The sequence below is a fragment of the Mus musculus genome, chromosome 4, assembly GCF_000001635.26.
Source record: "Mus musculus strain C57BL/6J chromosome 4, GRCm38.p6 C57BL/6J".
NCBI lineage: Eukaryota > Metazoa > Chordata > Mammalia > Rodentia > Muridae > Mus > Mus musculus.
In genome coordinates, this window is record NC_000070.6 from 23271203 (window position 1) to 23296149 (window position 24947).

The 24947-nt window shown below is 39.0% G+C and overlaps 1 long non-coding RNA gene across 2 annotated transcripts in view; it reads left to right on the plus strand.

Annotated features, from left to right (window-relative positions):
• Positions 1-24947, plus strand: part of Gm38450 — a 55401-nt gene that overhangs the window by 10419 nt on the left and 20035 nt on the right. For both annotated transcript variants that reach the window (XR_390439.3, XR_390438.2), the window contains exon 2: positions 635-799. This is a non-coding gene — a long non-coding RNA (predicted gene, 38450). The remainder of the gene's footprint in view (positions 1-634; positions 800-24947) is intronic.

Consider the following 24947-nt stretch of genomic DNA (forward strand, 5'->3'; position numbering starts at 1 on the left):
CATGCAAAAGAAGCAAGAGAAAAGATGGTGGAGAAGTATAGTCATGGATCTCAGTGTTTCTGACAACTGGGATGAAGCAGTGGAGAGAGTCCATGAAGCAGGCCAGCAAGCATCAAGTTGAAATGGAACTTCTCATTTAGGTTTTTTTTTTTTTAATGTATTTACTTTTGCTTTTGGCAGCTTTTCTCTGAAAGCAAACACATTAATCTGCCTAGCATACTTTTTAGAGAAGAACTAAAGCAGCCAGATTCTGACCTACTCTCAACATAACTTTAGTCATGCATTTTCATTGACAGAAAATTATCTATGACTATCTGATGTTTAAGCAGTTTGATGAAATTCAGACGGTTTTCTTTTCTAAAATGACAATTAAAAAACCTCTTAATTAAAAAAAAAATACTAGCTTCAATCTGCTTTTCTGAAGTGGAAGCATCAATCCTGTTTAGATTTATTTTAAGCTGTGATCACAGCAAATATTTCTAAGGGATGAAGAAACTGAAGATTAAGACTTCAGGCCAAGAAATAAAAATGTGATAGTGATAGTTATAGCATCTTGCTATTTTCTATTAAACTTCCCATTATTAGAAACCCATGATCAGATTCAATAAGGACTCTGCAATCTGCTTTATTTCAGCTTCCAGTTTTTACTAGAAGCCCATCAGATCCATGATCTCTGGAAACCCTAGAGACCGAGAGCACAAGCAAATCCTAGAAGGAAAGGCAGGAAGCTCAGGATGCCTGGATGCTTCTTCTCCACTCAGCATTTTAACCAGAAAGTAATGTCCTCTGCCTCTTTAAGGTAACTGTTTACTTGCCCTGATATAGACAGTGAACATTTGCTTTGGCTTAAGGAAAAAAAAAAAGGAAAATGTGTGCTCTAATGGAAGAATCAAATTATATCAGAAAAGGAAGCACTTTAAGCTGTATTGCTGTAGATCACTCTGCCTCCAGCTGTGAAACTGATTGATGTTTAAAGCCCCTGAGGCACCAGCAGCTGTGGTGTCTGATTCCAATAAGAAAAAAAAAAAAAGGTATGTGAGTGTGTATGGGTGTGAATACCCTGTGTGCCAAGTGTGTAAAGGTAGAGTAAGACATTGTATTAGTAAAATTTAGTTTTTTAACTTTTCTCTAAAGATTTTTCATAAATTTTCTTTAAAACGAGTACATAGAAATTCGGTCAGTCAGTATTTAATGAACAGATGTTTAGTATGTCTGTGTGTATGCATACCTATATACTTATATTACATATATATGTATACATATGTGTGTTTAATTTTTTAGTCTTATTAAAAGTAAACTGTCCAAAATTAGGATACAAAAAGATTTAATAAGTACTTTTAAGGGATAATTTAACTAAATTCAATTAGATTGAATTGACCTGATTTTAAAACTGCCCAGGCTAGAGGCTTATTTGTCTATGGAGTGGATCTGGAATTTGATGGTATGGAGAAAAAGAAGACATTTGAGAGCGGTCTCTGACCATGAAATACTTGTTAAACTTATGCTTTGTTCCAAGATATTTTATATAGAAACATAAAGGTTGGTCCTGGACAATTTTTATTCCTCGTGAACCTTGTGGCCCCTACTGGAAGCATTTGATCTTAGTTTACATTTAAATAAAACATGTCAAGATTTTCTTAACGCCTTAAAACTAAATCTGCAGATGGGCTTTGTTTCTCATGTGCAGTAGGTTCCCTTGAAAGACTTGGACTCAATGAATAAAAACCTGAAGATAAGCTGAGGAAGTGTATGTACACACATACGCTCACAAATAAATGTCTACCACATTCCTCTGCACACTCACACAAAAAGCATGCATACTGCACACACATGCGAAAATATTCAACAAAGTTCTTCCAGAACTGATCCTTTGTACCCATCAAAGAGAACAAAGATATGAGATGGCATGGATACTCTTTGTACTGAAGAGGTGAATGGGAGAAAGAAAGAAAGAAAGAAAGAAAGAAAGAAAGAAAGAAAGAAAGAAAGAAAGGAGGGAGGGAGGGAGGGAGGGAGGGAGGGAGGGAGGGAGGGAGGGAGGGAGGGAGGGAGGGAGGGAGGGAGGGAGGGAGGGAGGAAGGAAGGAAGGAAGAATGGAGGGAGGGAGAGAGGGAGGGAGGAAGGAAGGAAGGAAGGAAGGAAGGAAGGAAGGAAGGAAGGAAGGAAGAATGGTTATTCATTTGTGTGTTACATTTGATTCCTGAAAGAGACACATTGGGTCTCAGAATGTGTCTTCCTCTGGAATACTAACATGCTTCTGCAGTTTCTCTGATAGTGCCAGACTCTCTTACTCCTTAACCTCCCATCAGGATATTTGTTTCCCATTCTCCTTTTGGGTGAGATCATACACTATCTGCAAGCCAGGTGTCTACTGACTCCCAACTCAAAGCTGGGAAGAAATCAGTCAGCCTAAATGCCCTGAAGAGAGCTGCTTCTAGAATGTCTGTCAGAGATAGACATAGGATAGAAACTAAAATAGAAATCTCAAATAAATAGGTAAGTAACCCTTACATATAAAGTTAGAAAATCCCAAAGCAGGTTCTAAGCAGATTAGGATCACTTGGGTGAGCTGATTAGAACTCAGGTTGGGATCAGGTTTTCTTCCTAAGAGGGCAAGAGTGTCTTTAATTGTGCTTCGTAGTACACTGCAGTGAGCACTTTCACTTATGGGGAAACATTCTCTTTTTTTTTTTTTAATTTTTTTATTAGGTATTTTCCTCGTTTACATTTTCAATGCTATCCCAAAAGTCCGCCATACCCACCCCCCCAATCACCTACCCACCCCCAGATATAGCTGTCTCTTGTGAGACTATGCCGGGGCCTAGCAAACACAGAAGTGGATGATCACAGTCAGCTATTGGATGGGTCACACGGCCCCCAATGGAGGAGCTAGAGAAAGTACCCAAGGAGCTAAAGGGATCTGCAACCCTATAGGTGGAACAACAATATGAACTAACCAGTACCCCGGAAACATTCTCTTAATCACACTATAAGCCTACTTCCCTTTCTCCTGGCTGCTGAAGGCTCTTTGTAGTCCTTGAAATTCCAGCTTATTTGTTTTTTAAAGGGAAGGAAAATAAAAGAAATAGAGTTTCATTCTTGAATCATGGGCTAAATAGTTTACATTGATTTCTTAAACCTATTAGCCTGGAAATTAACTTAAAAGTTTATTAGGAACATTGCAAAGAATTCCTTGTGCTTATTTTCTCACCATGATCTTCATATTATTTCAAGCTTCCTCTTAGTGCTTGTAGGCAGAGGCCTCATAAGACAGCTGGAAGAGAAATGAGCTGTTTTTACCATAAAAGTAATTGTAAAATTATGTCTTTCATGCATAGTCAAATATTGTGATTACTATCTTAGTTGCATAAGGAAAATGAGAAAGAGTATGACGGTTACACAAGATTCTTCTTTACAGTTTTAGTCTTTCGTGAGATGATTTTTGTTCTTCCTCAGGAATACTAACATGCTTCTCCTGCAGTTTCTCTGATAGTGCCAGACTCTCTTACTCCTTAAACTCCCATCAGGATATTTGTTTCCCATTCTCCTTTTGGGTGAGATCACTCACTATCTGCAAGCCAGGTGCCTACTGACTCCTGACACAAAGGTGGGAAGAAATCAGTCAGTCTAAATGCCATGAAGAGGCCACTTCTGGAGTGTCTGTCTGAGAGAAAAGACGAGTGTCAAGCTGCATGGAGACAGTGCCCTTGAAGCTGCATTTTTTTTTCCAGAAACTCTGTTTCTAAATATGACTTTATGTTATCTAGAGCATGTTTGAAGGACAGTGGCAATGGGCTGAATGTTTGTTATCTGAAGTGGGAAATTCTAGTTTCTTTGGAAAGTTAGTTATGTCAAATGATGTTTTGAAGGGGCAGACAGGTGAAAGGATGTCTTGCTAAAGTAAACATGTGAAAGACTCTTTTCCTGAACCAGAGACAGGTGAAAGGATGTTTTGATGTAGCAGACTCATAAAGGACACTTGATGAAGGAGTATAAAATATGACCCTATCAGACCATGGAAGGTGAGCACTGAGCATTGGTTTAGTTTGCTCTGCTTTGCTATTTTTCACTGAAAACATGCACGTGTTGGTCCACCTTACATAGCATTGTTGAGCTCAACTTGTATGTGGTAAGGCTACATTTGAGAAAACCTCATACAAGAACTGCTCAGGATATTCCTGTGCGGTTTGCAGCCTCTGTCGGCAACCTCAGCTTAGGCTGGTTGGTGACCTTGGGGTTCCTTCAGGATTGATCTACAGCTGCCTGGTGTCTCCTTGCTGAAAGGACTGGACTGTAGCTGCCAGTTTGAGCCTGTTGTCTGCTTGGCTAGAGCACGGGTCTGCAGCTGCTGAATCATATTTGGTGTTTGCTATGGGACTGGGACGGAACTGCTGCCAAAGAAGATGAAGCTTGCCTCAAAAAAACTTGCTGAACAGGTCCACTTCCCCCATATCCTAATAACATTTCTCTACCACTTTCTCTGCTGAGTGGTGGGTTACAGGAGAGATTGAACCCTTATTAAAAGTAGGTTGCAAAAAAATTATGCCTGCAGCTACCTCCTCCCATTTCACAGGTTGGAATCTAATCTCCATTGTTATTAAATTATAAAATGGGTATCTTTGTTGAGAGGACAAGGATTAGTGCCATTTGAAAATCTACCTGCCCTTCATCTTTTCTCCTTAGTTAAATTACTCTAAGTAGATGCCATCTCAGAAGAAATGGGAATTTCACATACTGAATCTAAATTTCTGAGTCCCTGGATCTAACAAATAGTTACTGGTTATTCGTAAGTCATCAGATATAATATTTATACTATAGCATAAGATAAGGTTTTCACTGTGTTAGGACTGCTCATCATCCTCAGTGATATTGTCAATTGCATTCTATCATTCTAAAACCATCTTCTTCCAAATCAGTATGGATATAATTAAACTTAAAGACATTGGATGTTCTTCAGTTATGTAAGTTAAAATAAAAATATTGGGAGAATATATAAAAGCAATCCACTTGTGAAACATGTCTTACCTTACCCTTTCATCTTCATCTTTTTCAGAGGTGTTCACATACACTATTTTACCAGATAATTTGCACCCTCTGCTGATGCTTGTCTACTAGTTAATAGACAGATCTTCTGCATGAATGTTAGGGATGCTCATGGCATCAGCATGTGTAAGCCAGACACAGTTGTGCATAGTTCTGTAGTTTTCAATTGTAACAAGTATGTGTACATTTGTTTTCTGCAGTGTTCTTCCCATCTTTACTCATGCCTTTCTATTTCACAGCATGCCCTAACATACTCCTTTCTGTGGTTTTCAGTGTTCTGTCTTTATGCCTTGTGTGCGGGATACTGATGTTGCTTACTCTTAGTTTGCATGAGACATGGTGCCTTGACACATACTCATATACAAGTCTCCTGTGATAAGAAAGATGTCTACCATCGGGCTGGAGAGATGGTTCAGTGGTTAAGAGCACTGACTGCTCTTCAGAAGGTCCTGAGTTCAAACCCCAGCATCCACATGGTGGCCCACAACCATCTGTAATGAGATCTGACGCCCTCTCCTGGTACATCTGAAGACAGCAACAGTACTTACATATAATAATAAATAAACCTTTAAAAAATAAAAAATAAACAAAAAAATAATAAAAAAAGATGTCTACCATCATTATCTAGAAGAGGAATTGTTTGAGCAAATGCCTAAGTCGTATGGCTATATTGATGCATGTTGCCAAATAGCCTTTCAACAGTTTTTAGTAATTTATAACTCCCAATGTAGAATATGAAAACACCAATTTCTCTCTTGTTTCTTTAACAATTGCTATTATTATTTTTTCCACTTCATCTATTAAATATTTAAAAGCAGCACACTCTTTAATTTACCTGACTTTAATAGCTAGAGATTTGACAATTGTGCATTTGTAGTTTTCTTTTTGAGTTTTTTAGAGCTAGCATCCTTGGAATTTTCAGATTGGCATCTCATCTTTTCCATACTGGTTTATAAGATGTATATAATAAAACAAGAACCCCTTCACCGAGGAAACAATAATGTATTGAGACAGTTTTCAAAAAGTTATTCTGGAATTGACACTAGCAACACTTTGGGTTTCATAGAAGTAGAAATTCACAGCCCCGACCCACCACCCTTACGAAGAGGTGTGCCTTTACAAATCTTCCAGCTTAGAAGATGCTCATTGAAGATTGAGGACTATCGCATTAGAGAATCAAGATAACTTCTCTTCTCAAAAGGATACAATTCCACTGCCCAGTGGATGTGTTTAACACATGGCTTGCATAGATTAAGCTTCATGAAGTTGCTGATATGTGGTGGGTTTTGCCCTACAAAAATGCCTTTTTATGTGGTTCAACTAAGTAAATATTCACTAGTACATTTACCAGAGATGCTACCTGAAACATTTTAAAATGCCTAGGATCCTCATTAAGTAGAATGTATTTCTTCATTGAGGAAGATGGTCCTCTCCTGTGCCTGTGGCGTTTTAATACTTCTCTTGTCCAAAAGGAAGAACATAGGGAAAGAAATCCTTGTGGCTGATCCTGGTACCTTTGACTGGTGGAAGGAGATACTTTTGGGGTTCTTCCAACTCTAAGTAAGTATGCAATAGCTTAGCTCTCCATACAGCTATGTGCAGAGGTGACTGAGACATCGGCTCCATTTTACGGAATGAAATCACCATGATCTTCGTGCATAGCCTCAGAACTATGTGTGTACAGATAGTTGCAGATCCAAAAAAGGGCCTTAGGTACCCTGGACTTGAAATTACAATTGTGGTTACCAAGAAACAAACTCAGATTCTACAAGAGCAGCAGTTGCTCTTAAGGACTAAGTTAGCTGCCAGGTGGTGTTGGCACATGCCTTTAATTCCAGAACTTGGAAGGCAGAGGCAGGCAGATTTCTGAGTTCGAGGCCAGCCTGGTCTACAAAGTGAGTTCCAGGACAGCCAGGGCTACACAGAGAAACCCTGTCTCAAAAAAAACAACAACAACAAAAAAACAAAAACAAACAAACAAACAAACAAAAAACAAAACAAAAAAACCCCAAAACCAAAAAAAAAAAAAAAAAAAAAAAAAAAAGGACTAAGTTATCTTCCAGGCCTGGATACTGATTGTTGTTTTGTTTGTTTGCTTTTTCCTTTTTCTTATTTTCTGGGGAAAAGGTGACAGACCAGGTCTTATGGATTCAGAGTCCATTTGAGAGAACCTCACCTAAGGTTGAACTTGAGTTATCTAATAGGCCAGTACCTAGCACCAGTTTCCCGGCTACCCCCCAAAAGACCAGCATCTAAAACCAGTTTTCAGGATATTCCCCAACAAATCTGCACTACCAGGTTACAAGCCTTCCCCTGACATTTCACTTCCTAACAACCACCAATGAGGAAAAAAACAAAAACAAAAACAAAAACAGAAACAAAAACAAAAACAGAAGTTAAGATTATGGTTTAGTTCCCAGCACCAGCCCATTGTATTAAAGCCATAATGGACCTCCAATCAGATGTGTATCAGGATAGATAACCCCTTCTTGCCTCCATAAATTCTTGCCTAAAACTAGACTCAGGGCTCCACCTTCATGTAACTGTCATGGCTTCTCTATTTCCCTAGACTCCACACAAAGGGAACATTTTTGGATGGTACCTAACCTGCTCACTGTGAAAAATGTCCTGTAGGAAAAACCTTCAGAGAAAAATTGTGTTTCTTTATATCTGACATTTTATGTGATTCTCTCTGAAACATAAAACAAATGATAGATACTTTAGTTTTTATTTTTATCAGTCCTTTTGTCACTACCTACCTGGCCAAGCATGCCTTTGTTATGAATGACAATGTACATCGTTGTACCTTTGGGCAAATCATCGCCAACGCCAGCAACCAGGACATAAGGGGTTCCAACGTAGAATTGTTGGGCCAGTTTTCCTTTTCAGGGAACAAACTGATTTTTTTTGTATGGAAATTGATTTGATGAGGAAAAATGTAGCAGGTAAAAACACCTGTCTAATTAAGTCCTCCTAATATTGTCTTAGAAGTAGATCCTTAAACCAGTACTAATTCCTTTAATTCAGCACCAAGAGTTACTGCCGAATATACCACTTTGTTATGACAACTGATGACCTAGAACAAGTGAAACCTGTAAACATGAAACATACCATTCAGTATAATGCACTTTATTCTGTTCAAAGGAAAAGTTATCATTTTCCTTTGCAAATGAGACTCTATGATGGGGAAATTAAGTTAAATGGTGATGTTATTCCCTAAGGACAAAACAATTCCTTTCAATAAATTAATTTTACATCAGTAACTCTTTCTTTTCTTGAAGCTGACAGTAATAACTTGACAGCTTAAAGCTCTAATAAACTTCAAGTTCAGTAGGACTATCCTCCTTATACAAAGAAAGAATCAGGATAGTACAGGCATGCTAATCATTCTCTGTTGATCACAAGGAGAAAACCCTCCAAATCTGATTTACCTAACTGTGTTCACTTCGTGAAGCAGCACACTGGAAATAGTTTTTGACAGTGTTGGCTTGAACAACCTAACATTCTCATTCTTTGGGAAGATCGCTAAACCTCACTGACATTTCACATTAAGCTATTATAAATAAATAACACTTGAAACCTGGAAAGCTATGGGAGAAAGAATTCTATCATCCTAATAAAAGATCCTAATAAAAGGGGTGGGAGAAGAGACTCACACCCTTACAATGGAGCCTCTGGCTTCAATAAAATTTAAAGCTACTCGGGTTTCAGCCACATGACTCAGAGGTGGTTTAAGACACCCATATTTTTAGCAATTAGATCCATCTAGCACCTATTACTGATAAGAAGCACAAATAAGGGGAAACTGCAGGCTCTGTGTCTCCACTTCCCCGTCTCAGCCTCTGCTGTCCTCAAATGAGCCACCAAGAACAAATATTAACCCCCAGGCACAGAAGAAGTCATCTCTTTTACTATTCTTCTCATAAAATCTTTATGTTTCTCTGAAAGTATTTTACAGCCATGACAGAAAACATTATCACTGATTCCGGTAGACTGATATTGGCCGAAACCTGGGAATTCAGCCAGCACCAGAGCAAGGCCTCTGAATCCTCTCCAGAATATGACTTCATTCCTAATACTTTTGTACCTACACACCGAGCTTTGGGTAACAAACCATATGCATTGTGCCAAATATCCCTGCACTTATCATTTTTCATTTTCAGATGATGCTGATAAATGATTTGCGAATGTAAAAACGACCATTAAATGGAATAAAAAAGAGTAGCTCCGATTCCTTGCCACATTGAGTGGTTCCAATTAGAGGCTGAAGGAGTCCTGCTGCTTTTTCATCATTCAAGTTTATGACATAATACACATCCCAGGGGTCCCAGGGTCCTGAAGACTCAAAGAGAAATGTCACCTGTACATCCAGATAGATTAGAGAATTTTGCTAATCTGCAAAAGAAATGCTAGTGTCTCAAAAGCAGGAGACATGCACTGCCTGTTTTGAAGAAAGTACAATTTAATTGCTATCGTCCTGTAATTATTCACCAGTCATGTTGAGCAGGGAACAATTAATCCCAAGACTTAGCTCAACAGGCTCTACTACAGCCTGAGAGTTAGATTTCAAACTATTTAAAGCAGTTAACTGCATGCATTTTTTTCAGCTAAAGCTGGGAGACTCCTTACACGTTTGTCATTTGTGCCATCAAGCATCCTAACACGGAAGCCTATGTATTTGATACAGAATGGAAGTGTCACAAACTTCTGCTCCGAAGAGTCTCAATCCCTCTGAAGAGATTTAGAAGCCAGAGCTCCGTGAATTCAGGGCAGAGAGGAGGCACTGGTTTTAGTTTCATTATTGAAGTCTCTAGGGCCTCCAAAGATAAAAGAATAATGTTCAAGGTTAACTTTTCATTGGGAGCAATTGGCTATTCTCTGGCCTAAACATGTAAAGTCCAAGTGGAGTGAACCCTGAATATTTGGCTGGACTTAAATAACCAATACAGTCTATACCCCTGCATTCAGGAAAGATTAGCTCTTATCTCTCACTTGGTGGATAACAAGATGCAAACAAACCCAAAAAGGTCAGACAGGTGATTCCACTTGGTACCTTAAGGCAATTTTAGTCCTGTATAACTACTCTCAGAGGGTTTGTTTAACGACCCTATTATAGGTATGATTCTGTAACAATATAATTGGTATAATAACAATACCTCCAGAGATAATTTTACATTTCATTTAGAGCCAACACAAGGAAATAACCATTGTGAGTTAGAATGGATGACAGAAAGAAATGCTTTTTTAAAAAATTTTGATTGTATAAGTGTAAAAAGAGCTTGACCAAATTCTTCAAACTGATGTGAATTCCTAGCTTCACAGATCTGCAGTTCAACCTCCTGTTCATATCAGTTTTCATACTCTACAAACCCTGGTACAGTTTTATTATTCTTTTGCTTGTCAATTTTGTATTGGACACTTTATAGAGCTAGACATGACTCTGGTTATAGCAACAAAGAAGAAAACAAATAAAACAAAACCACTTATCCTTCTGAGGCTTACGTTCATAGAATCGACAAGCATTTTATTTAAAGGGTCTCAGAACTACATTTGATGAGCATCTAATGGAGACACAATTGAAAAAAGACATCTCTGTAAGTATGTTTATCAGAGACCGGTCCATAATAGCCAGTTATGAAACAAGCCCTGGTGCCAATGTTACCAATAAATGAAAATAAAGTGTGGAACACACACACACACACACACACATATATGTATATTGAAATATTATTCAACTGAGAGGGGAAAAATATAATTTGTGGGAGAACTAGTGCTACTAGTGATTATTATGTCAAGTGAAATAAACGAAACTCAGAAAGATAAATATTGTTACCTTGTATCTCATGGAGAATTTTTAATGTTTTTAAATCTTTTAAAAATACAGGAATGTTAAACGGAAGATATTTGGGAAGAGGAAATTAATAAGAGGCTGAGGGTCAAGAAAGCATAAGACAGGGTCAGTATAATCATTAATATGTGTACAAGAATAACATAATGAAGCCCGCTATTTTTTCGTAGAATATGTGCTAATAAAACATGTAGTGAAACAAAAAGGCAAATGAACTATTTATTACATACAAAATTGTAAGAGATGTGTGTGTTTGTGTGTGTGTGTGTGTGTGTGTGTGTGTGTGTGTGTGTGTATTTTGGTAGAGAGGTAGCCAAAAATTTACATAAAGTAACCAGCATGATTTCCCTTTTATTGAATACCAAAAGGAAGTGAATGAATCGCATTAATATCTGAGACAATGACCTTCCACTGATCAAGACAGACATCTAGTAGCAGAAAGAAAAACAAAGCAATAATGACGACAAATTCATGAAGAAAAAGGGGGACAAATCTAGGTGATATGACAATGTTAGTTATTATAAGTACTTCTGAGTTTTGTTGCTTCAGTTTGGCTGAGAGTAGAAACCATATATGAAATATGAGTACAGGACTGGACCCATTTTTAAAGTTGTTACCAGGATGAAGATACTGATGAAGGCAGTGTGGAATCAGAAACCAGGAAAAAAGTCAGAATGGGCATCAACAAAAGAGCTAGGGATGATCTGAACCAAGGAGGAAACAGTAGAGATGATGTAGGAACTGTGGTCATAGTTTTAAGTAAATCCAAGATTGGTGTAGCATTTGGAGGAAAAGGAATTTCATTTACTGGGTTCTTTCCAGCCCTTGGCTATTATAAATAAGGCTGATATGAACATAATGGAGCATGTGTCCCTGTTATATGTTGGAGCATCTTTTGGGTATATGCCCAGGAATGGTATAGCTGGGTTGTCAGGTAATCCTATGTAAAATTTTCTGAGGAACTGCCAGACTGATTTCCAGAGTGGTTGTACCAGCTTGCAATCCCACCAACAATAGAGGAGTGTTCCTCTTTCGCCACACCCTCGCCAGCATCTACTGTCACCTGAGTTTTTGATCTGAGCCATTCTGACTAATGTGAGGTAGTGCCAACCATAGGACTGAGCACTGAGTCGCTAATGGAGAAGTTAGAGAAAGGACTGAAGGAGCTGAAGGGGTTTGCAACCCCATAGGAAGAACAACAATATCAACCAATCAGGACACCCCCCCCCCACCCCGGTCCCAGGGACTAAACCACCAACCAAAGAGTACACATGGAGGGACCCATGGCTCCAGCCGCATATGTAGCAGGGGATGATGGCCTTGTCAGACATCAATGGGAGGAGAGGCCCTTGATCCTGTGAAGGCTTGATGTCCCATTGTAGGGGAATGCCAGGGTAGGGAAGAGGGAGTGGGTGGGTGAACACCCTCCTAGAAGCAGAGGGAGAGGAGATGTCATGGGGGGGGGTCCAGGGGGAAACCAGGAAAGGGGATAGCATTTGAAATATAAATAAAGAAAATATCCAATAAAAACGAAATAAAAAAAGAATTTCATTTACTAAAGAAGGACACTAGCTGCCCAGAGTTTGAGAGGTAACAAATTTCACCGGTTTTGTTATGTGCTTTGTGTGTGTGTGTGTGTGTGGTGATTAAATGGAAATGTCAGCTGCGTATTTTGTATGAGTGTAGAATGTAGCAAAGAGTCGTGGAGTAATGGAATTAGCTAATCATTAGCACGTGGATGATGCTTTATATGATGTTAGGATGACGTCCCTAAGAAAATGGACAGAGGGATTAGAGATTGATAAACAATCAGGACACACAATTCCTTTCCATAGGCCCCTTTCTCTCACTATAAAGATCTTTACACTTTGACCTTTGTTAACAGCCAAGTATAAAGGCATCTAATTTTCAAAAAAAATAAAGAAAAATAATTCTTTATTGAAATAGATGTGTCTGGGACCTGAAAGAATCCAAATATAGATACTACTGCAGAAGGTTGTAACTATCAGTTTATTTATGAAAACATTGGCAATACATTTTCACATGCATTCCATTCTGTAGAAAGGCAACTGAAGATTTTCAAATTATACTAGTTTATACCTAAGTATGTAATGCTGCATTTGAAAACATATGGTCAGATATGTAAATGATCTGACCTATATTCAGTATGGAAGGATTATCCTTTCTATTTTTTATTTTATTATTAATTTTTTGGGTTTTTTTTTTTTTTTTTTTTTTTGAGACAGGGTTTCTTTGTGTAGCCCTGGCTGTTCTGGAACTTACTCTGTAGACCGGGCTGGCTTTGAACTCAGAAATCCGCCTGCCTCTGCCTCCCATGTGCTGGGATTAAAGGTGTGTGCCACCACTGCCTGTCTTATCCTTTCTATTTAATCTATGCAAATATCACTACCACCATATACAATCTTATAGCTGCCTGTGTAAAACAAATGAATAGCTTAGTATCAATGAATTTACATGTAATAAAACTAGAATGGGCAATGAAAGCGACGTAGCACACTCACTCTGACCTCTGCTACATCCCAGTTCCTTGTAGCCTAATTTCCCTTGTACAGTGCTCTGGGCTATAAATTGTGTTTACAGCTTTCTTTCAAAAACATTTTTGGCTGGTGGGTTGTTTTTTTTTTTTGTTGTTGTTGTTTGTTTTTGTTTTTTGTTTGTTTGCTATTGAGTAGATATATTACTTTGCTTGGGACTAAATTTTTCAAATGTCATTTGTTAATGTTTTGTGGTAATATGGCTACATGTCTTTAAATACGTAACAGATTTACTATTTTCTCAAAAATATTTCACACAGTCACACTTGCATCCATATATGTTCTCATGTTTATTGCTAAATTCAAGGATTCTATGTGTAGCTCTCTATTTGAAGGGATGTGTTTTACACTTTCACTGCCAAATGCCAACAAAATAAAATAGGGAAACCTTTCAAGCAGAACTAGGGAGGTCAGAATGATGGTCACTTAATAAGGGCTGCATTGGCCACTTTAACCTTCCTCTTTTTTCCCCACAATCTTTCTTTGTACTGCCAGATTTGCCTCCAGCTCGAGGTGACAGACAGCCCAGTCCAGATTGCATCTACAGACAAACCCATCTGGGAATTGTCTGTGAGTTTCAAAGATGTTCCCTGTGGCAACAATCACTTTATAAGTCTCTTTGCAAAGTTTAGGTTCTATTTAAATGTGTTTTACTAGTTAACATCCAGGATGTGCTCTGGGTAGACACTCATGAGAAAGCCGGCTGCACTCAACTGGGGCTAACTACTAGGTCAGCTGTGTTTTGTGTACTTGGGAGTGTAAACAGGTCTGTGCTGAGTACATTTCGTTGTCAGTTGTGTGTCCATTGTTTGTATTCCACTGCTTCTATGAGGACACTGTCTCATGGTTAGCTTCCTTATTTAAGCATGTAATAAAGTAAGAGGATGTGAACTACGGTTTACTCTTCCTAATTAGTTTAATCCTGTGTGTAATGGTCACATGTAAATATTGAGAAGCATTAATACATATAATACAATGAATTGAAAAGTATATTGTAGTGAGCAAGAGAGGTTTGTAAAACTTGTAATTTGTATGTTGATTTTGCAAGAAAAGAGGTGAGATTATCTTTGCTAAATAATGTTAAAAGAAATAATTACTTTAGAACATGAGGTGACAATAGAGACAATTGCCATCCTTGAAGTTTAGGGGATAGTAGACAGGTAGAAGGATTTATTAAAAAGGATTTGAAAAGGTAAAAATTAGGTTTATATCAGAGAGGCACACGAGAGGATAAATATATATGCACACAAGCCAGGTGTGGTGTTGAGCACCTGCAATCCCAACACTTACTAGGCTGAGGCAGGGTGACCTTGACTTTGAGTCAAAGTCAAATGAGTCTTCCAACAATGTTTTTGGAGCAGTATAAATACAACTTGCCCTATTTTCATTAGAATTAGACTCCTATTCAATTCAGATATGACAGCATATGGTGTTATCACCTTTATCAATTATTAATGAATTTTTGGACAGTATTTTAGATCTCCTCCCAACAAAGTACACTGAGGCAGGACTGAGCAAGTAACATGCTAACATATAACCCAGTAGAGGGAAATATAGAGAAACAAAAGGTATAGTGTAAACAAGCACAAATATTTATCATATAAAATACCAAGGTGCCTGTTGGAAAAGGAAGGATGTGAATACAAGTGGTAAAGCAGGGTTTTGTGGAATAGCAGTATATAAGATTAATAGTAGAATGTTATTTTATTGAAAATATCCTATTAACTTTATAAGAGATGCAGAATTGTCTCCTATAGTTGGGAAAACCTTTAATAAATATCCATTTGAGACTTTGAGATTTTTTCTTTCCTTTTTTTTTAATTTTGGAGGATTATAATATTATTATGACATTTTCTTCTTGCCTTTCCTCCCTCCATGTTTTCCCATATATCCCTTCTTGTTGTCTTTTAAACTTACCGACTCTTTTTTCATATATATATATATATATACACATATATAGTGTGTGAGAGATATATACGTACATAAATAAAGTGATGTATATATAAAGTGATATACATATACATATATATATATATATATATATACACATATATTTGAATTTAAATTTTCCTCAGGGAAAGCCTTTTCCCCTGCACTTAGCATTGTTCAGTTGCATTAGTCTTTTGTGAAGAGTTGAGGCCTTATAGCTTTTGCTCCTTTTAATTTGGCATCTCTACTGGTACCATCCTTATTCAGTTCAGGTGTGTGCAATCATGTTGGTGAGGATTTGGTTGTAGTTTCTGACAATAATAAAAAATAAAAAAAAATATTTCTAGAGAAAGACAAAGGCCAAGGAATAATATGGTAGGATTGAATGAATCTAACAATAAGGCTGGCTTTGAGGGGGGTGGGGTGGGTATGGGGGACTTTTGGTATAGCATTGGAAATGTAAATGAGCTAAATACCTAATAAAATATGAAAAAAAAATAGCCTATGCTGGAAATTGATAGAGTTTGTGGACCGGCTAAAACAAGTGTCAACACAAGACTAAAACAAGTGTCAACACAAGAATATTATGGGCAGTGGGGTCCTGTCTTCCATGGGACTATGATAAGTATATGATGTTTCAGTGACTGAAAATTCAGATTAGTATTGAAAAATACAAAAGACCACATCCCAGTGTAACACATAAAGGCATATGGCAAAGAAGGTCACTCTTACATGATGCATGCTTGCAATTCCTGAACTGAATTGCATTGTAGACGTCAGGATGTATGTATGCGAAGGCTTAGTTACAGGCAGAAAACAAGAACAACAAAAGAGGTGTTCTCACTTTAAAAAGTTGCTAGAAAAATTTTAATTTTTTGTAGTTATTTTTATATAAGCAAGCATATTATACCAAAATGAGCTCTACCAAGAGCTTACTAAAGGCCTGGCTGAGATAACCAAGAAATCCTGGGACAGGGCTGCTCTATGCCAACACTGTTTGGATTTATTTCCTAATAAGTTAACTAAAAGAAACTGTGGAGAGATTTATAATTATCTTTGGCCATATATCTAGGCTTTTCTCTGACTATAATCATAACTAAAATAACAAATTTATTTTAACCTACATCCTGCCATGTGGCTATTTACCTGTGCTTAGGTACCATGTGTCTATCTTGACACATCTTTCTAGCAAATCTTCCCATGCCTGACTCTATACCAGAATTCATTCTCCTCTTAGATGTCTCACTTTGTATTTCCTGCCTAACCATAGGCCATAAGACTTTTGATTGAGAGGTGGTACAGCCATGAAATACACAAGATTTAAATGTAAATGTATATGGTATCTTATATAGTTTCATAATTTTTATAATTGCATCCAATATATAATACCTCTTATCTTAAAAATGGGTAGGCTTTAGAATTTATGAGGATGGAGGGTGTAAGAATTCCCTGAAAGATATTGTCTCTCCTTCACTCTGCTCCAGGATGCTGGAGCATTATTGGCTTTCTGTTTACCAGTAGAGAAGGGAAAGGTATATATCAGCAAACTGAAGAAGACTTGGAAAATTCATATCTAACCTATGGGGCAGTTAGGAATATTAAAGGTAATTCTAATACTGCTGTGAACTTCAAGACTGATCAGATAGAAAAAAGAATCAAATAACTGCAATCCATGCTAGCATACTAAGCTCTCAATCTCCCATCTGGGATGTGAAATTCTAATTCTCTTTCCTATGGGACTAATGGGACCCTAGAAAAATGTATGCATACAATTGAAAACAAGGAGTGCTCTGTTATTATGATAGTGGTCAAAACAAACTTCCAATAATTCAGTGTCTTAAACCAGCATACTCTTACAGTCTCACAGTCTAACTCATAGGTACAGCTTAGATGTGGAGTCATAAGGCTAGGTATTGGCTATGAAATTCAGTATATTATAGCACCACTGTGACTATTCGCAGAATTTGGATTGCTAGCAGTATTTTCTTTCATGCTTTCTGTTTTGGAAGAAATGAGGGACAGCAGCAGCGGTCGCCATCTTGGTCCGGGACCTGCCGAACTTAGGAAATTAGTCTGAACAGGTGAGAGGGTGCGCCAGAGAACCTGACAGCTTCTGGAACAGGCGGAAGCACAGAGGCGCTGAGGCAGCACCCTGTGTGGTCCGGGGACAGCCGGCCACCTTCCGGACCAGAGGACAGGTGCCCACCCAGCTGGGGAGGCGGCCTAAGCCACAGCAGCAGCGGTCGCCATCTTGGTCCGGGACCTGCCGAACTTAGGAAATTAGTCTGAACAGGTGAGAGGGTGCGCCAGAGAACCTGACAGCTTCTGGAACAGGCGGAAGCACAGAGGCGCTGAGGCAGCACCCTTTGTGGGCCGGGGACAGCCAGCCACCGTCCGGACCGGAGGACAGGTGCCCGCCCGGCTGGGGAGGCGACCTAAGCCACAGCAGCAGCGGTCGCCATCTTGGTCCGGGACCCGCCGAACTTAGGAAATTAGTCTGAACAGGTGAGAGGGTGCGCCAGAGAACCTGACAGCTTCTGGAACAGGCGGAAGCACAGAGGCGCTGAGGCAGCACCCTGTGTGGGCCGGGGACAGCCGGCCACCTTCCGGACCAGAGGACAGGTGCCCGCCCGGCTGGGGAGGCGACCTAAGCCACAGCAGCAGCGGTCGCCATCTTGGTCCGGGACCCGCCGAACTTAGGAAATTAGTCTGAACAGGTGAGAGGGTGCGCCAGAGAACCTGACAGCCTCTGGAACAGGCGGAAGCACAGAGGGGCTGAGGCAGCACCCTGTGTGGGCCGGGGACAGCCGGCCACCTTCCGGACCGGAGGACAGGTGCCCGCCCGGCTGGGGAGGCGACCTAAGCCACAGCAGCAGCGGTCGCCATCTTGGTCCGGGACCTGCCGAACTTAGGAAATTAGTCTGAACAGGTGAGAGGGTGCGCCAGAGAACCTGACAGCTTCTGGAACAGGCGGAAGCACAGAGGCGCTGAGGCAGCACCCTGCGTGGGCCGGGGACAGCCGGCCACCTTCCGGACCAGAGGACAGGTGCCCGCCCGGCTGGGGAGGCGACCTAAGCCACAGCAGCAGCGGTCGCCATCTTGGTCCCGGGACTCCAAGGAACTTAGGAATTTAGTCTGCTTAGGTGAGAGTCTGTACCACCTGGGAACTGCCAAAGCAACACAGTGTCTGAGAAAGGTCCTGTTTTGGGCCTTCTTCTTCGGCCAGGAGGAGGTCCAAATACAAGATATCTGCGCACCTTCCCTGTAAGAGAGCTTGCCAGCAGAGAGTGCTCTGAACACTGAAACTCAGAGGAGAGAATCTGTCTCCCAGGTCTGCTGATAGACGGTAACAGAATCACCAGAAGAACAATCTCTAAACAGAGTCAACTATAACTACTAACTCCAGAGATTACCAGATGGCGAAAGGTAAACGGAGGAATCTTACTAACAGGAACCAAGACCACTCACCATCACCAGAACCCAGCACACCCACTTCGCCCAGTCCAGGGAACCCCAACACACCTGAGAACCTAGACCTAGATTTAAAAGCATATCTCATGATGATGGTAGAGGACATCAAGAAGGACTTTAATAAATCACTTAAAGAAATACAGGAGAACACTGCTAAAGAGTTACAAGTCCTTAAAGAAAAACAGGAAAACACAATCAAACAGGTAGAAGTCCTTACAGAAAAAGAGGAAAAAACATACAAACAGGTGATGGAAATGAACAAAACCATACTAGACCTAAAAAGGGAAGTAGACACAATAAAGAAAACTCAAAGCGAGGCAACACTAGAGATAGAAACCCTAGGAAAGAAATCTGGAACCATAGATTTGAGCATCAGCAACAGAATACAAGAGATGGAAGAGAGAATCTCAGGTGCAGAAGATTCCATAGAGAACATCGGCACAACAATCAAAGAAAATGGAAAATGCAAAAAGATCCTAACTCAAAATATCCAGGAAATCCAGGACACAATAAGAAGACCAAACGTACGGATAATAGGAGTGGATGAGAATGAAGATTTTCAACTCAAAGGTCCAGCAAACATCTTCAACAAAATTATTGAAGAAAACTTCCCAAATCTAAAGAATGAGATGCATATGAACATACAAGAAGCCTACAGAACTCCAAATAGACTGGACCAGAAAAGAAATTCCTCCCGACACATAATAATCAGAACATCAAATGCACTAAATAAAGATAGAATACTAAAAGCAGTAAGGGAAAAAGGTCAAGTAACATATAAAGGCAAGCCTATCAGAATTACACCAGATTTTTCACCAGAGACTATGAAAGCCAGAAGAGCCTGGACAGATGTTATACAGACACTAAGAGAACACAAACTGCAGCCCAGGCTACTATACCCAGCCAAACTCTCAATTATCATAGAGGGAGAAACCAAAGTATTCCACGACAAAACCAAATTCACGCATTATCTCTCCACGAATCCAGCCCTTCAAAGGATAATAACAGAAAAAAACCAATACAAGAACGGGAACAACGCCCTAGAAAAAACAAGAAGGTAATCCCTCAACAAACCTAAAAGAAGACAGCCACAAGAACAGAATGCCACCTTTAACAACTAAAATAACAGGAAGCAACAATTACTTTTCCTTAATATCTCTTAACATCAATGGTCTCAACTCGCCAATAAAAAGACATAGACTAACAAACTGGCTACACAAACAAGACCCAACATTTTGCTGCTTACAGGAAACTCATCTCAGAGAAAAAGATAGACACTACCTCAGAATGAAAGGCTGGAAAACAATTTTCCAAGCAAATGGTATGAAGAAACAAGCAGGAGTAGCCATCCTAATATCTGATAAGATTGACTTCCAACCCAAAGTCATCAAAAAAGACAAGGAGGGACACTTCATTCTCATCAAAGGTAAAATCCTCCAAGAGGAACTCTCAATTCTGAATATCTATGCTCCAAATACAAGAGCAGCCACATTCACTAAAGAAACTTTAGTAAAGCTCAAAGCACACATTGCGCCTCACACAATAATAGTGGGAGACTTCAACACACCACTTTCACCAATGGACAGATCATGGAAACAGAAACTAAACAGGGACACACTGAAACTAACAGAAGTGATGAAACAAATGGATCTGACAGATATCTACAGAACATTTTACCCTAAAACAAAAGGATATACCTTCTTCTCAGCACCTCATGGTACCTTCTCCAAAATTGACCACATAATAGGTCACAAATCAGGCCTCAACAGATTCAAAAATATTGAAATTGTCCCATGTATCCTATCAGATCACCATGCACTAAGGCTGATCTTCAATAACAAAATAAATAACAGAAAGCCAACATTCACATGGAAACTGAACAACACTCTTCTCAATGATACCTTGGTCAAGGAAGGAATAAAGAAAGAAATTAAAGACTTTTTAGAGTTTAATGAAAATGAAGCCACAACGTACCCAAACCTTTGGGACACAATGAAAGCATTTCTAAGAGGGAAACTCATAGCTATGAGTGCCTTCAAGAAAAAACGGGAGAGAGCACATACTAGCAGCTTGACAACACATCTAAAAGCTCTAGAAAAAAAGGAAGCAAATTCACCCAAGAGGAGTAGACGGCAGGAAATAATCAAACTCAGGGGTGAAATCAACCAAGTGGAAACAAGAAGAACTATTCAAAGAATTAACCAAACGAGGAGTTGGTTCTTTGAGAAAATCAACAAGATAGATAAACCCTTAGCTAGACTCACTAAAGGGCACAGGGACAAAATCCTAATTAACAAAATCAGAAATGAAAAGGGAGACATAACAACAGATCCTGAAGAAATCCAAAACACCATCAGATCCTTCTACAAAAGGCTATACTCAACAAAACTGGAAAACCTGGACGAAATGGACAAATTTCTGGACAGATACCAGGTACCAAAGTTGAATCAGGATCAAGTTGACCTTCTAAACAGTCCCATATCCCCTAAAGAAATAGAAGCAGTTATTAATAGTCTCCCAGCCAAAAAAAGCCCAGGACCAGACGGGTTTAGTGCAGAGTTCTATCAGACCTTCAAAGAAGATCTAACTCCAGTTCTGCACAAACTTTTTCACAAGATAGAAGTAGAAGGTATTCTACCCAACTCATTTTATGAAGCCACTATTACTCTGATACCTAAACCACAGAAAGATCCAACAAAGATAGAGAACTTCAGACCAATTTCTCTTATGAACATCGATGCAAAAATCCTTAATAAAATTCTCGCTAACCGAATCCAAGAACACATTAAAGCAATCATCCATCCTGACCAAGTAGGTTTTATTCCAGGGATGCAGGGATGGTTTAATATACGAAAATCCATCAATGTAATCCATTATATAAACAAACTCAAAGACAAAAACCACATGATCATCTCGTTAGATGCAGAAAAAGCATTTGACAAGATCCAACACCCATTCATGATAAAAGTTCTGGAAAGATCAGGAATTCAAGGCCAATACCTAAACATGATAAAAGCAATCTACAGCAAACCAGTAGCCAACATCAAAGTAAATGGAGAGAAGCTGGAAGCAATCCCACTAAAATCAGGGACTAGACAAGGCTGCCCACTTTCTCCCTACCTTTTCAACATAGTACTTGAAGTATTAGCCAGAGCAATTCGACAACAAAAGGAGATCAAGGGGATACAAATTGGAAAAGAGGAAGTCAAAATATCACTTTTTGCAGATGATATGATAGTATATATAAGTGACCCTAAAAATTCCAACAGAGAACTCCTAAACCTGATAAACAGCTTCGGTGAAGTAGCTGGATATAAAATTAACTCAAACAAGTCAATGGCCTTTCTCTACACAAAGAATAAACAGGCTGAGAAAGAAATTAGGGAAACAACACCCTTCTCAATAGCCACAAATAATATAAAATATCTCGGCGTGACTCTAACGAAGGAAGTGAAAGATCTGTATGATAAAAACTTCAAGTCCCTGAAGAAAGAAATTAAAGAAGATCTCAGAAGATGGAAAGATCTCCCATGCTCATGGATTGGCAGGACCAACATTGTAAAAATGGCTATCTTGCCAAAAGCAATCTACAGATTCAATGCAATCCCCATTAAAATTCCAACTCAATTCTTCAACGAATTAGAAGGAGCAATTTGCAAATTCATCTGGAATAACAAAAAACCGAGGATAGCAAAAACTCTTCTCAAGGATAAAAGAACCTCTGGTGGAATCACCATGCCTGACCTAAAGCTTTACTACAGAGCAATTGTGATAAAAACTGCATGGTACTGGTATAGAGACAGACAAGTGGACCAATGGAATAGAATTGAAGACCCAGAAATGAACCCACACACCTATGGTCACTTGATCTTCGACAAGGGAGCCAAAACCATCCAGTGGAAGAAAGACAGCATTTTCAACAATTGGTGCTGGCACAACTGGTTGTTATCATGTAGAAGAATGCGAATTGATCCATACTTATCTCCTTGTACTAAGGTCAAATCTAAGTGGATCAAGGAACTTCACATAAAACCAGAGACACTGAAACTTATAGAGGAGAATGTGGGGAAAAGCCTTGAAGATATGGGCACAGGGGAAAAATTCCTGAACAGAACAGCAATGGCTTGTGCTGTAAGATCGAGAATTGACAAATGGGACCTAATGAAACTCCAAAGTTTCTGCAAGGCAAAAGACACTGTCTATAAGACAAAAAGACCACCAACAGACTGGGAAAGGATCTTTACCTATCCTAAATCAGATAGGGGACTAATATCCAACATATATAAAGAACTCAAGAAGGTGGACCTCAGAAAATCAAATAACCCCCTTAAAAAATGGGGCTCAGAACTGAACAAAGAATTCTCACCTGAGGAATACCGAATGGCAGAGAAGCACCTGAAAAAATGTTCAACATCCTTAATCATCAGGGAAATGCAAATCAAAACAACCCTGAGATTCCACCTCACACCAGTGAGAATGGCTAAGATCAAAAATTCAGGTGACAGCAGATGCTGGCGAGGATGTGGAGAAAGAGGAACACTCCTCCATTGTTGGTGGGATTGCAGGCTTGTACAACCACTCTGGAAATCAGTCTGGCGGTTCCTCAGAAAATTGGACATAGTACTACCGGAGGATCCAGCAATACCTCTCCTGGGCATATATCCAGAAGAAGAGTCTGGAAAAAAGACTTCTGAGCAAAAATTGTGGAGGAAGGAATGGTGATCAGTTTCATCCTTAGGGTAAAGAGCAGTGTCTGGCCCTAGGAAAAGAGGGCAGTAATCTCCAACAACATCACGATGAAGTAGCTCTCTTCTCTGGACCATAATCTAGAACCCACACTGACTAATTCTTTAGGGACATTTTGATTTTAGATAGGATTGTGAGTAATATATTGTATTTAAAACTGGGTTGTCAATTAATCAATTAACTTTAGGTCAGTCAGAAATATAGTAACTACTCCAAACCTGTTACATATCTGAAGCTGTTTAGATCAGATGAGGCACTGGAAGGACCCATAGAAAGGCTGATATATCACTATGGAAAGGTCTAAGTATTTCTTGCTGCAAGAAACTGTGAGAATACAGATGTTCACTTCTGTTAAGGAACTCATCCTCTCCTACCATAATCCATAATAAGAAGAGAATCTCTTAGCTTGACAAACTTGCCTCTGGCCATCGTTATTACTAAGGGTAGCCACATAAGCATTTCATTGTGATTCATGAGAACAATGATGCTAACCTACCTACAAGTGTGGAAAAACTTTAAGAACTTTAGATACAAGGGACAACTGACTTGAATTCAGAGCTTAGAAGCAGGACAAACCTGAGATCCTAAAATGTGGAAGCAAACAGAACAAAAGGAGAAGCAAAAAGTATGGAGAGTTAGGTCACTGGTGTTTCACAGCATGTTTATAAAAGAATGAGAAAAGGAATCATTTAGGGACAACTTAAATAAGTTGTTGTCGTATTCACACTTTCATGCTTCAATCCAATTTATTAGTTAGGTTTTTTTTATTTCAAGTACTAGAGCCTTTGTACCCATTTGCTTCTGTCATACACATATGAAAGTCACTTAATGTTCTAACATAAATGTAGATTTCTAGACTTTTAATAGTCTCTTTGAAAATAAATGTGATATGGATAAATGAAATAAGAAATAGTGTTGCCTGTTTGGATAATGAAAATGAGGAAGTTAGCCTTCATTCTTTACTGAGAGTTAGGTGTAATTAATTTTATGTTATGACAATCATGATGATTTCAGAAGCAGCACAAAATGGAGGCATATGCAGAATTATATTTACTATCATGGGAAAAAGTGTTTCTCTAAAATTCAAATTTTGATAAATAATTGGCATGTAACATATTTTATGACACTTTAAATGGAGTGAGATATCTTGTAATATATTGGCCATGTTAGATGACCTTACTCTCCACACTTGTCTTTGAAGTCAAGAAATGTCAAAAAAATACAAACAGAATTCCTACTATGAAGGAAAGAAACTTTCTGTTTTCACATGAATGTAGTCCTGGAGAAAGACCCCATAAATAATCATAACTATGATGAGGCTGCAGCCTGCAAAATCCATCATGTCAAACATCTGA